Below are 14,783 nucleotides of genomic sequence, written 5' to 3'. Positions count from 1 at the left end.
ATGGAGGTGATAGTGGGGGCAGTGATGAGTTTGTATGAAGGGGTAAAGACAAGAGTGAGAATTGGAATAGAGTTGTCGGAGGAGTTTACAGTGAAAGTTGGTGTGCATCAGGGATCTGTGTTGTCACCATTGTTGTTTGCAACAGTGGTTGATGTGGTGATGGAGAGCGCAAGAGAGGGATTGATGATGGAGATACTGTATGCAGAAGACCTTGTTCTGGTGAGTGAGAGGTGCAATGCTTTATGGGAGTGAGACACGGTGTTTGAGGGAGAGAAAGATGACAATTTTGAGAAGGACCGAGAGAGCAATGGTAAGAAAAATATGTGGCATGAGGCTGTTTGATAAGAGGAGGACCGAGGACTTGATGAGGATGCTGGGTTTGGAGGGATTGGTGGAATGTGGTGGTATGGGCATGTGTTGAGGAGGGATGAGGAGCATGTTCTGAAGAGGATGCTAGAATTTGAGGTAAATGGACAGCGAAAGCGAGGTAAACTGAACAAAATGTGGAGGGGACAAATGGAGATTAGGAAGGCTGGCTTGAGAAGGGAGGATGCCCAAAACCAGGCAAGATGGTGTGAGGGCAGTTGCTATGGCATTGAGGTAGATCTGGCCACCCCCGTTAACGGGGACAAAACCCGGATTCAAAATGATGGCTGATATATACACACACACATGCCATTTAAATTGTGCCTGAACACAAAATACACAAACTTTGTATATAAACATATGTAAACAAACATGAGTGGTGATTCTTGGTACTTACAACAGAGCCTGCAATTTGAAAGAAATCAAAGCTATATAACTTGACTAGAATACAGGTACCATAGACCCTCACAGACAGAATAGTGTGGTTATCATAATCACAGCTTGGCAAAGATTTATAGTTTTTGTGTTCGTATGTATGTATGTATGTAGGTGTGTGTATATATAAATAGGCATGTATATATAAGGCAATTACGGATATGAAGACAAGGAAAGTCTAAGGACCATCAGGAATTATTACTGAGATGCTCAAAATATTTGGTGGCATAGTGTACGGCCTGGTCACTTGTGTAGCTGGGTTAGCCAGGATGACTGTAGCAGAAGTTTTATAGTTAGCTGCTGGAAGGGTTCAAAACAACTCCAGAAGTATCAAACTACTCGAGCAGGTCAGAGAGTTGTGTCCCAATTGATTAGGAATAGAATCGAACAAGATGAGAAGTAATTTGGTTTTGTGTCTGGGGAGAGTAGCACAGATGCCCTTAGTGAAACAGCTACAGAAGCATTTGGCCAAAAGTTGACTATTGCACTTCAGTCAGCCTGGAGAAGGCTTTTGATAGAGACCCTCACTCTGTTATTTGGTGGTCTCCATCGAAGTTGGTAGACAAGTGGCTTTTGGGAGTTATACAAGCTTGTATAGAGGAGCTGCAAGGAATCCCATTCATTACACCCAGTGCAAAACTATAGACACCCACAAGAGGTGCAGCAGAATTACAGGTTGGTTAATGGAGAGATTACATGTTGCTGAGTGTACATGTGGGAGTGCATGTATGCAAGTGTGTGTGTGGTGTGTGTGTGTGGGTGTGAGAGGTGAGGTGACGAGTGTTAGTGCATCGGTGTGCTTGTGTGTGTGCCTGGATATGAGTGAAGGAGGACGGGTGTGCACATGTGCATACGTGTATTAGAGTGTGAAGAGGTCTTTTGTACATGCCAGGAAATGCGAGTGTGTGTGTAACATGCGAGGGATGCAAGCTGTGTGTATGGAAGATGAATTGAAATTAAGAATAATTTGTTTTAAAAAATAAAAAAATTAAAAAATTAAAAAATTAAGGTTAAAAGAATTTCTTTCAAAAGTTGTGTGGAAGATGTTCTGGGAGGGAGGAGGTTGTTCAGTTCAAACGAGGTTTGCGTTTGAAGAGAGAAGTTCTAGTACCAAGGCCAAAGACAGTGAGGTGCTGCGAGATGGAATGGCCAGCAGAGCAAAAACGACACGGTCATGATGGGGGTATTTTCACACAGGTCGATATCCCATGAATGTTCAGTAAGTTGGTTGGCTTAGTCTATGGCCCGACTGACCAACTCATAGACAGTCAAACCCAAGAATGCAATAGACTTATGCTATGTCCCCTAAACTTTGGTGTAAGTTGTGACAATTAAATCATTGTTATAACGAATATCATTTCCATCAAGACTAGTGACCGAAAAAAAATAGCGCAGAATAGAGCGACTGCAAAGTGCAGTGCCTACTAATGCAGTAATAGTAAGCTAGATCTGCTAAAAATAGCAACCAAATCTCCTTCAAATGATGCTCAACCGTCTTTTACTTTAAAGAAAAAGAAACTAGAGAAAGGAAAGACTCGTTCGATAGTGTAGTCCTAGATACATTATGGATTGAAGATAAGGGATTGATGGCCATACATGCAGATGCTCAGAAAACAGATTCCATCAGACTCCAGGGGAAGAAACTAGAAGTAGCTGATAGCATCCGCTACCTAGGTGACCAAATTAGTTGTGGGGTGGATGCTCAGAGAGTGTTACCACTAGAATAAGAATAGCCTGGGAAAAGTTCAGAAAGCTTCTACTCCTACTGGTGACAAAGGGTCTCTCGCTCAGAGTGAAAGGTAGGTTGTACGATGCATGTGTGCGAACTGCCATGCTTCACAGCAGTGAAACATGGGCTGTGACTGTAGAGGACATGCATGGGCGTGAAAGAAATGAAGCTAGAATGATCCGCTGGAGGTGTAATGTCAGTGTGCACACACGACAGAGTGTAAGTGCCCTGAGAGAAATGCTGGACATAATAAGCATAGGATGTGGCATGCAAGAGAGACGTCTGTGCTGGTAAGGTTCTGTACTACGGTTGGATGAGGAGAGATGTGTGAAGAAGAGCCACTCCCAAACAGTCGACGGAATCTAGAGTAGAGGCAGACCCAGGAAGACATGGGATGAGGTGGTGAAGCATGACCGTCAAACATTGGGCCTCACAGAGGCAATGACGAAAGAACGAGACCTCTGGAGATAAGCTGTGACTGCGAAGACCTGGCAAATAAAATGAGTTCATGGCTGTATCGTACACCAGTTTCACATAATCAGCCCCGGCCCATTCAAAAGTACCTTGGATCGTAGGGCGACCTGCTGTGCTTGAGGAGACCTATTGAGTCAAGTACATCAACATTAAAATGAAAATTGTAGTTGTGATACCTGTACTGGTGGCACGTAAAAAGCACCATCCGAATGTGGCTGATGCCAGCGTGGCCTTGAGTGGCTTCTGTGCTGGTAGCATGTAAAAAGCACCAACCGATCATGGTCGTTGCCACGTAAAAAGCACCCACTACACTCATTGAGTGGTTGGTGTTAGGAAGGGCTTCCAGCTGTAGAAACACTGCCAGATCAGACTGGAGCCTGGTGCAGCCTTCTGGCTTCCCAGACCCCAGTCGAACTGTCCAACCCATGCTAGCATAGAAAACGGACATTAAACAATGATGATATAATATATATATATCATCATCATCATCATTTAACGTCCGTTTTCCATGCTAGCATGGGTTGGACGATTTGACTGAGGTCTGGCGAACCAGACTCAAATCTGATCTGGCAGAGTTTCTACAGCTGGATGCCCTTCCTAGTGCCAACCACTCCGAGAGTGTAGTGGGTGCTTTTACGTGCCACCAGCACGATGGCCAGTTTGGTGGTACTGGCACTGGCAACGACCTCGCTCGTGTGCTTAACGTGCCATTGGCACAGAGGCCAGCTTGTTGCTCTGGCAACGATCTCACTCGTATGGTACTCTTAGCGCTCCACTAGCAACGGATGCCAGTCACCGAATTTGATTTCGACTTCAATTTCACTTGCCTCAAAAGGTCTTCGCAAGCAGAGTTTAGTGTCCAATGAAGGAAAGGCACACACAAGTGGACTGGTTACACCCCTGGCATAGGCCACAAGGTTATGGTCTCACTTGCACTTCTGAAGTACAGCATATTTCCAGAGGTCCCGGTCACTAGTCATTGCCTCGGTGAGGCCCAATGTTTGATGGTCATGCTTCACCACCTCACCCCAGGTCTTCCTGGGTATATTTCTTCCACAGGTTTCCCTCAACCACTAGGGTGTGGCACTTTTTCACACAGCTATCCACATCCATTCTTGCCACATGGTCATACCAGCACAGTCGTCTCTCTTGCACACCACAACTGATGCTTCTTAGGTCCAACTTTTCTCTCAAGGTACTTACACTCTGTCGAGCATGCACACTGACATTACACATCCATCGGAGAATACTGGCTTTGTTCCTTGCAAGCTTACGCATGTCCTCAACAGTCACGGCCCATGTTTCACTGCCATGTAGCATGGCTGTTTGTACACATGTATCATACAGTCTACCTTTTACATCACGGGAGAGAAAAAAATAAGATGAAAGTTGGTGAAAGAGTAATAAAAGAATTTCATATGCAGTAAAACTTTGTGGAAGATAAAGGAGAAGAGCGAAATTCTGCTTCAACTATTTTAGAAGTTAAGTAAAAACTACCAATTTATAGTGTGTTCCAGCTAGAAGAAACAGCTGATTTAGAGTGTATAGTGTGGTCGTTTTTAGTGATGCTAAGGCGGCAGGTTTGCAGAATCCTTAGCACATTGGACAAAATGGTTAGCAGCATTTCGCTTGACTTCATGTTCTGAACTCAAACTGCTGCCAAGGTCAACTTTGCCTTTATTTCGGAATCGATGAAATAAGTACCAGTTGAGCATTGGGGGTCAATACAATCGACGAGCTCTTCATCAAATTGCAGGCCTTGTGCCTATACTAAAAAAGGATTATTTACTGCTTCTCTACACTATGTTGATGGTTCTCACTCTGTCTACGGCTTTAGAGAGGTATATCATTGATTCGCTAGATTTACTGCAGAAAGCCTCTTCATTATGAACTCAAATCCGATCGAAATCAATGCAATCTTTCTTCCTTTGGGGATCAGAGAAGATAAAGTAAATAGCATTCACGTGCCTAAATTTAAAGTCCCCATTATTATTGGATGAGAGGCGACAGGACCAGAAGTGCATCAAATTGCATATCTTACAAGAGTTAGTTTCTTCATTTTCCGATTCCTCTGAGATCGAGTTTACCTTTCAGCCTTTGTCGATCAATAAAATTAAGTTACCATTACGTAATGATATCCATGAAACTGGCTCTGTTCTCCCACAATTTCATAAACCCTGTGTTTGTATTAGAAATCAATATTGTACAGTACATAGCAGAATGTATAGTGTCAGAGACTATTCATTTTGCATTCTAAATTCAAATCCCACTGAGCTCAAATTTTTCTTTCGGTAATAAAAGTTGAGCTGACGAAGAAGCCTCTATGTGCACAACTAACATGCATGAAATGGGAGCCAATTTGTGAGAAACACCATGGGCGCCAAGTGAAAAGACACAATGGTTACTGCAACCCTATATATATATATATCTGTGAAGAAATGGGATAGTCACAGCTGAAATGCTTTTCAGCAGAGGTGAGGCATGAAATTTTTCTTGTCACCAGCAGAGGTAGGAGCTCTCTGAACTTAGCCCAGGCTATTCTTATTCTAGCAGCTACACTTTCAGAGCACCCACCCCCGCTACTGACTTGGTCACCTAGGTAACGGAAGCTACCAACTACTTCTAGTTTTTCTCCCTGGAATGTGGCAGAAGTTGTTCTCTGCACATTTTCAGTGTTTGTTGCTCCTGAGCATCTGCCACATACAAAAACTATCTTCCCAGTTAGCCTTCCTTTGATATTGCTGCACCTCTTATGTGTCCATAGCTTACACTGGGTACATCTTATGGAGTTTCTACCTATGCCTTTTCTATAGATTGAGCAGGGCTATCTAGCTGAAGGGATTTGTGGTTTGTTTGCCTTGCTACTTATTAGGACTTTGGTTTTAGCTAGGTTGACTCTAAGGCCCTTTCTCTATGTCAACGAAAGCCAGGTACAGAGGTTTATCTTTGGCTAGGTATTTCTCATGCAGCTACACCAGTCATTGGGTATGACTCCGTGTATCATCTGGCTAACTGTATGGGTGACTAGGCTATAGCCAACACTGCCAGATATTTTGAGCATCTCTGCAGTGATTCCTGATGGACTGGGGGCTTTCCATCTTCATACTTTTAATTGCTTTATCTACCAAGGTACTGTCAATTCGGATAGCTGGTCCCTCTGTTGGATCGACATTCAGCAGACTCTCTTTCTCCCATTCATTCTCTTTATTGAGCAACCTTTCACAGTGGTGTCTCCAAACCTCTCTCTTTGCAGCCTTGTTTAGTACAAGTGAACCATCATCCATGCAGACACATTTCTCTCCTACATCACAATTCTCTCTCTCACACACTGTCTTGCAACATGAAATACCTCAAGTCTTTGGTCCTCACGGCGCAGAACATTGGTAAATTTTTTCTTATTTGCTTCCCCTCTGGCTAAATAAACCTGTCTCCCATCTTCTCTTCTGGCAGTCTGATACAATTCCCTGCTACCACCGTTCTTCCAGTCCTTGCAAGCCTGTTTCTTTTCTCTAATAGCCCTGTCAACCACATTGTTCCACCACCACGTTACCTTGGGTCGAGAGGGGACTTTGCACCAACCACAGATCTGGTCAGTGGCTCTCAGCAGGTTGTCCCTTAGAAACCTCCAGTTGTCTTCCACAACATGTGATACTATATCCCCTTCTATTTCGTCAAAGGCTTCGAGTAATACATCACTAAATCTCTGTCCATTTGCAGGATCTTTAAGCTTCCAGACCCTTCTACTCCATGCTGGTTGTCTTCTGGGCATCCATTTAGCCCTGATCCTGAAGTTGCTAACTATTAGTCTATGTTGTGGGGTACATTCTTCGTCTGAGAAGGTTTTGGCATTTATAAACAGCCCTCTTTCCCTTTTTCTGGTGAGGATGTAGTCAATTTGGCTAGTGTGTCTGCCAGAATGGTAGGTGACTAGGTGACTGGCAGGTTTTCTGAAGTTGGTATTGCAAACCATAAAATCATTTGCATCACAGAACTCTAGCAGTCTGGTTCCCTCCTCATTGCGGGAACCAAAACCATAGCCTCCATGTACACCATGGAAGCCCCCAGCATGTTGTCCAACATGTCCATTGAAGTCACCAGCCACCAAGAGAAGGTCCCTATCATTCATCAACGCAGTTGTCTGCAAGAGGGTCTCAAATTCACATGACCTGTACTGGTGCTTGCTGTGTCCTACATCAGATGCCGAAGTGATTGCAGAGCACCACGACATGGAGTGTTTTGCTCAAGAACACAACAGGGTCTGGTCTGGAAACTGAACCCACAATCTTGCAATCATGAGTGCAGCACACTAACCAGCAGGTTATGTGTCCTCATTACACAGGCAGCTTCACAAGTCATTTTCATGTTGTAAGGGCAGAAGCAGAAAGCTCTGATGGTGACAAAAGCTCTCTCTGAGTGGAAGGAAGATTGTATTGTGCTTGAGAATGTTACCTGGCAGTGAGTTGTGGGCTGAATATGAAGAAGACATGTGAAGAAGAGAGAGGAATAAAGCTAGGGGCCTCCATCGGATGTACCTTGTTAATGACAAAATGCTAGTGTTTGAGAAAAAAAGGTAGAAAAGGAAGTAATGTGCAAAGAGAAGGCAATGCTTGTTCTCAGGCAAAGTGATGTATATGGATGAGGAGAGTCACATCAAGTGCCGTTTGCTTAAAACCACTTTTCCTGAACAGAGTCCCCCCCACCTCCATCAAGCATTTCCCTCACATCACATTCCCTAACACTCATCTCTTCTCTATTTCTGATATTATTTGGCCACCATAATCACCTGAGAGCAGAATAGGTACAGATTACACCTGGCTCCCTTTCGTCCCCCAATTCCACAATCACTCCTATTCCACTAAGTCTCTTTCTCTCCTTTCTTCATCTCTAACTGGGACATCATCTTTTTTACAGCAAGATGCTTATCTCTCTCTTCTTCTGTTATTCTTTTCAACCTCTCACCAACTGGCACAAAGCTTTCTCCCTCGACACTACACCCTCCTCCAAATCGAAATGCCTGTCTTCAAAGCTAGTTGGTGACCCATTGGTGCTGCTGCCCACCAAAAAAGCACCTAGTAAATTCTCTAAAGCAGTTGGCATCAGGAAGGGCACCCAACCATAGAAACCATGCTAAAGCAGATGGTAAGCCTGAGCCAACTCTTGCCATACTGTCCAACCCATGCCAGCATGGAAAATGTATATTGAATAACGATGTAAAAAGGAGAGGCCACCTCTTAAGCCTTTCAAACCAGTCCTCAGTCAGAAAAGGATTTGCTTCAAAAACTGACCATTCATTTCTTCTGCAATGGTCATTATGTTTATCTTCATGTCCTGTCAGACAATCTACTACACACAGGAGCCATTCCATATTAAACATAGAATCACATCAAGTAAACGGAGACACTTAAGCACTTGATGACATTTTGCTTTTCGTTTGCTGCAAACATTAACGATAATACTCTGGCAATATGGCTGAGTCATCTTCTCCAACAACATTCAACTTCATCCTTATAACTTCACCCCTTTAGATGAAACAGTCTTCCATTTTATTTGATGGATTTTCTTCTAGCCATTGTTAATAAAGGTAATACATTATGCTGTGTGCATTTGAAGTGAAGTCCAACCATGGCAGCAGAGAAATCCATCTCAAGCAGTAAAACAGAATTTAAATAAAGCTGTTATGTTCATGGTTGCTCATAAATTCAAAGAGCTTTCCTGGTGAAGAATATACCCATCCACCAGCATAGATTAGGCAACTTTAGACTTCAGGCTAGGAGTCCAAGAAGCAGACCATTCTGGAAAGGATTTGGAAGCTCAAGGATCCTTTAAATGGTCAGAGATTTAGGGATGCCCTAATTGAGAAACTTAATGAGGAGGAGAAGGAACTACAGACTTGTAACATAGAGGGCAACTGGGAATTCCTACAGGACAGTTTGCCAAGTACCACAGACTAAATCTGTGGCTGGTGCAAAGTCCCAAACCAAACCTAAAGTGATGTTATAGACAAGACCATTAGTGTAAAGAAACAGGCCTGGAAGAATGGTGGTAGCAGAGAACTATATCAGGTAGCTAGGCGGGAGGCTAGAAGACAGGTATACTCAGCCAGGGGAGAAGCAGAAGGGAGCAACTTTGCCAATGCTCTGTGGCATGAGGACCAGCGGCTTGAGAGGTTTTGGGTTGCAAGACAATGTGTCAGACAAAATTGTGATGTTGTAGGAGAGAAGTGTGTTCAGATGGATGATGGCTCACTTGCAGTTAGTGATTCTGCAAAGAAGGAGGCATGGCAGAGCCTCTATGAAAGGTTGCTAAATGTAGAGAATGCATGGAAGAAGGAGAACTTGCCTAATGTAAACTCATCTGAGGGACAGGCTGCTATCTGTATCAACAGTAGTTTAGTAGATAAAGCAATTAAAGATACGAAAAACAGTGAAAGCCTCCAGCCAATCCCAAATCACAGCTGAAATGCTTAAAACATCTGGCAGAGTTTCCGTAGCTTGGAGGATTCCTGTTCTATATTGGAATAAATTGGTTTGTAGTTAAGACGACACTAGTTTTATATGTCTTTAGTACAAAACAATATTTCGCAAAGGTCCTACTTACATCACACAAAAATTTGAGATGATTTGTTGCTGACATTTCAAGATGTTAATAACATTAGAAAACAAACACCCAGAACTTAAGTTAGACAAGTATTAAAAAATTATAAAATATTAGTAATAAATTAGAATACTTTACAATCATTTTTATAAATTTATGTTAATTAGAAACTGTGATTCAAAATTCAACAGAATTGTATAAATATCACAAAATGTCTCCAGGAAGTCTTTCGCTTCACTTTGAAGGTGAAATTTGTTTTTCCTATGGTTTTTTTTTTTTTTTTCATGTATTTTCAACATTAATAACCAACAAAACCGTCAGAAATCACTTTTTTAAAACTAAAATTTCACATTCAAAATGAAACGAATGTAAATAAAAATTTACCGAAATTTCGAAGATTCTTCCTCTTTCAGTTCTTTTGACCAGTTGTGTTGTTTACTCTTAGGTTGGCCATCTTTGAACACATCTAGGCTAGAAACAGTCCAGCAATGACCCTCCCTCACCAATTGCTAAAACCATTGCAGGCGTTTTCGTAAAATAGTTTTTTAACGGCAAGAATGGTGCCACTAAATTACTACAATGTCTACTAGAAATAGCAACCAAATCCACCTCAACTCACTATCATTCTAAACTAAGTTCACCTCAGATATTGTCATCTTAGACTTTAGTCTAAACGAGAAATCACAATACAGAACTAGAAATACAAAAACTACCGTTTCAGAAACACACCAAAACTTCCCAGTAATTAATACTTTGATGTGGGTACAAACTGCCCGGTACTCTTCGCTCTTTGGTTGTTCAGTAACTACCGCCATTAATCCTTTTTCGTCAATGGACACGCGACCAAGTCTCAAAGACTTAATTCTTCCATTTCGTCCACAGAAAACCACCAAAGTCTGTGGAGCTCTTTTCACTGGTTCCTCTTTTTGAAAATGAGATTTGGTGGCTGCATTAAACGTCCCCAGCAATTAGACACAAGTTTCCACAATACATTAAATACTAACTAAATAGAGACACAGTTTTGTTGGATAATTGCAGGAATTTGTAAGGAAAAACGAACCTAAAAAGAAAGAAATAATATAGAGGAGACAAATAAACCGGAAATTAGAGCCAGTGTCGTCCATAAACATGGAGCACACTTAGCATTAATTAGTGATGGGCAGAGTTGGGGGACTTAATGCCATTTAATCTGTGAACAAGGCTCCAAATCTAGGAAAAGATATACGTTGATTTCAGGATTAAATCGACGTGACCTCGAAAATGCAAAAGTCGACTTTAGTAGGATTCAAACACAGATCGTATAATTTATGCGACTAAATACAAAATACATCTTCATATAAAAATCCCAACAAAAAAAAAATCATCTTCAGTCTTTCTTATTAAGTTTAAAACAAAAGAATAAGGAAGCAATACTTACCATTTCCTGGAGGAAAAAGAATAAAAAAAATATATTATTCACAAAGATATCAAATAAAACATTAAAAATATATATCATAGAATTGTAATACATCTAATAGGCTTAAATTAAGCTAACGATAATAATTTCTACTAAAAGCACAATGCCTGAAATTAAGCTAACGATAATGGTTAACTGGAGGGGGGTGGTTAGGGGCAACTCGGCTCGCGTCGCAGGTTCCGTTTCTGGATTGAACATGTCATAGAGGAAGGCAAGTAATTTCATGTTGCCCCAGCAATCACCTGTAAAGGTGTACTATCAAGCACCCGGCTGGTACACCCGTTTCTCACATTCTCAATGTGCTACCGGGTCCAGGTTTGACTAAACAGACGAAAGCATGGCACATGCTAGCAGCAGGTCACGGCTGAAGTCAATCGGATGTAATCCTAATGATACTAATGTCCTCCTTGACCGTTAAATTGCTTAAGACAAAAATAAATACATTAAAACAAAGGGATTTTAGGGAGAGGACATTTGCCTTTCAACATTTTTTCTAATCAAACTGTTTTAATAGTTCTAAACCTACCTAGAAGTTTTTCAGCCTTTATCGGTGAAAAATGTCTGTCTACATATTCTGTGATTGAAGCCAATTCCCTCGTCAAAATATTATTGAAGAATACAGGCGTGGTAAATACTGTTGAAAATAAATAAGTGAGGGTGGTCATTCATTGTCTGACTAAAACGTCCAGACATTTCAACAGTTTCTGTCTCTCTCTCTCTCTCTCCCACACACACACACACGATCGTTTATTATGAGTATTATTCTCAACTAACAGCATATTGGTGGACATTAGTACCTAACTGATTACATCTGTCATTTCTTTCTCCCCCACCGACATTGTTCCAGTTTTATTAACATCAGAATTACTCGTGGCTAAAAGACAAGACTGTCAAAATATTCGCCAATTTGATATTTCGTTAACTTTTCATCATTTTAAAAATAAAATTAATGAAACAGTAAAAACATTAAGATAAAAAAATAATCCGAAATGTTCCATTTGAAACGAGGAAAATAAATATTTTGAATGAAGACGCCACAGTTGTGGCGTCTAACGAAGAGATGAACTGACATTTTTTTAATTCAAACATTCAATGGAATGGTAAAGCCATTCCCGAAAAGCTCACTTTTCATTTACATTTATTCCCGGGCCTACATTCATAACAGTATCTCATGTATAACACTGTCTCCCATCTACCACTACCACATTTCCATTACTAACAATATTCAAAGAACCACAAATACAATAATTTGAAAAAGTTTCGAGAAAATGGTCCGAAGCATAAAGAGAATATTTTGATAATCCATTTATGGGCCACCACCCTCAGTTGCTAAAACACTGCCCCACAGTCAAGAAGTGGTAGTACAAAGTGAGTGACCCACCCACCCAAGGACCCAAGTCTAAAAACTCATTCCCGCAAAACCTTCAAAGTTCGGCCGATATTTCTTATGCACAATTTCTAAATCACAAGTCCTAAACCTTCTCCAGGTCTGAAACCAGTTGAATTTTCTTTTACTCCCCAGAGAAATAAACAGAAGAATGCATCCCAGGGCTGCTATTTTATCGTCCTCAAAAGGATGAATTCGCAAACAACGCTTCCATCCAACGATCTTAATGCTTCTACCAAATTGTCCCATCTCTCTCAAGCTCTCTAGTCCTATGTGTATATATATATATATATATATATATATATATATATATATAATCATGTTCCTATACTACTGAATCGGAAAGTATCTGGTGCGCCTCAAACGGTAATTTATTTAAAACATCGTCAATTACGATTCTTGGGGGAGGGGCTTATTCACTCCCCTAGCCCCGCCCTTTCTCGAATTTTTCAGTTGTGACTTTTTAAAAAAAATATTTTTCCTTTGGAATTAATGATTCTCTCTAAACTACAAAAATATAAATTTTTCATTTTTTCCCCATTTTCAGCCTTTTTCTCTCACATTTCCGCAATTTTGCCTTGTTTTGACATTCAAAAATTCTTTCAGATTTACATTTTTGTGAACATTTAGAAATAAATAGTTTTCAAAAATTAAATTTTCTTCATTTCAGTTTATTTGGCGGACTTTCAAAATTTCAATTACAAAAACAATTCTACCCCACCCCCACTTTCCAAAGTCTTTATTTTCCCCTTTTCCTGAGAACATCAATGAGGAAGAAATTTTCAAAAGCAAGTCAAAACTGAAAAATGACAGAGAGAGAGAGAGAGAGAGAGAGAGAGAGAGAGAGAGATAACTGCTTTATGTGTATGTATGTATATATATATATATATGTATATGTATATATATATATTCATATACATACACACACACACAGGTTTCAAAATTTGAATCAGCTGAGACAGAGATTAGAGAGAGAAAGAGAGAGAGAGAGAGAGAGAAGAGAGAGAGAGAGAGATAACTGCTTTATGTGTATGTATGTATATATATATATATATGTATATGTATATATATATATTCATATACATACACACACACACACAGGTTTCAAAATTTGAATCAGCTGAGACAGAGATTAGAGAGAGAAAGAGAGAGAGAGAGAGAGAGAGAGGCAGTGGGTGGGGCGCAAACAAAAAGAATTACAAGAAATCAAATCGTTTGGTGTTTACCTTGACAGGAGACTTGGCTCATAAAACCACACATCATGACCAGTAAAATAAATACTCGCATGATACACATGGACTTCGACATTTTCTCTCTTGTGTATTTTACTTTCCTTTAACAGAATTTGTCTCAAAAGTTGGTTTATAGCAGCTTTTACCTATATATATATGCCTATACAACTAAATAAATATATATATATATCTATATCTATATAAATATATAGATATAAAATATATATATATTTATTTTTTGTCTTAATTTAGTGAAATCAACTTAAAGAAAAGTTTCGACACTCCAGTTTCAAACGGGAGAATGGTTCAACGATGGACGCTGAGCGCCGATTGTGACGTCACCGGCGACGGACGCTCAATTTTAAATTTCAAATTCGCAGAGACAGAGGAGGAGGAGGAGGAAGAGAAATAAAGCGTTTATCACTTCTCCCTCTCCTCCCCTTCTCTCTCTCTCTCTCTCTGTAGATAGCATCTTTTCTTATTCCCTCGCTATCACATCTTACTCTCTTTATCTCATATGTTTCTCACACACATTTCTCTCTCGTTCTCTTTACACCCTTCTCTCTCTCACTCTCTGTTTCCTCTTCCTCCCACTCTCATCATATTTTCATATTCAATCAATGAAATATTTTTTTTTTAAATCTTAACGTTTCTAAATTTCAAAATCTATAAAAATAAAATAACTGAATGACATCAATTATTTATTTATTTATCTTCCATGTGAAGAGAAGTGAAATAACATCGATATATTATTTGCTGTTGTTGTTGTTGTCGTTGTACAGCCCAGGTCAAACCTGATCAAGTAAAACCCTATGATCAAAGATGTTCCAACCGTGACCCATATGAAATAAAGCTATATTTGGAAATGCCAGTCTATCTCCCATAGTCGGAGTGAAGAGATCTTTGGTTTAAAAAGGTTACAGATTTACAGTTTAAAGGGAAGATGTTGGTTGATATGGTTTTGATAAAGAAAATTGAAAGTTACTCTAGAAAACTAGTTTTATTTGATTTGTAATTTTCAGAATGGTTAAATTAACGTATAACCCTTTCTTAGACATCACCGATCTGGTACCAACTGACTCAACACATTGTGTACAAGGAGTTTTCCTT

At 40.2% G+C, this 14,783-nt stretch overlaps 1 long non-coding RNA gene across 2 annotated transcripts in view; it reads right to left on the bottom strand.

Moving 5' to 3' along the window:
- Positions 1-14,026, bottom strand: part of LOC115221770 — a 29,072-nt gene extending 15,046 nt beyond the window's left edge. Inside the window, exons 1-2 of one of the 2 annotated variants that reach the window (XR_005002727.1) lie at positions 13,668-14,026; positions 11,016-11,021 (exon numbers count right to left, since the gene is read on the bottom strand). This is a non-coding gene — a long non-coding RNA (uncharacterized LOC115221770). The remainder of the gene's footprint in view (positions 1-11,015; positions 11,022-13,667) is intronic. The other variant, XR_005002728.1, reaches the window with a different exon arrangement.
- Positions 14,027-14,783: the final 757 nt, after the last annotated feature.

This window comes from Octopus sinensis, linkage group LG18 (genome assembly GCF_006345805.1).
Source record: "Octopus sinensis linkage group LG18, ASM634580v1, whole genome shotgun sequence".
NCBI classification, from domain to species: Eukaryota; Metazoa; Mollusca; class Cephalopoda; order Octopoda; family Octopodidae; genus Octopus; species Octopus sinensis.
The sequence above is the reverse complement of the archived record's forward strand: the minus strand, read 5'-3'. Positions and strand labels throughout refer to the sequence as shown.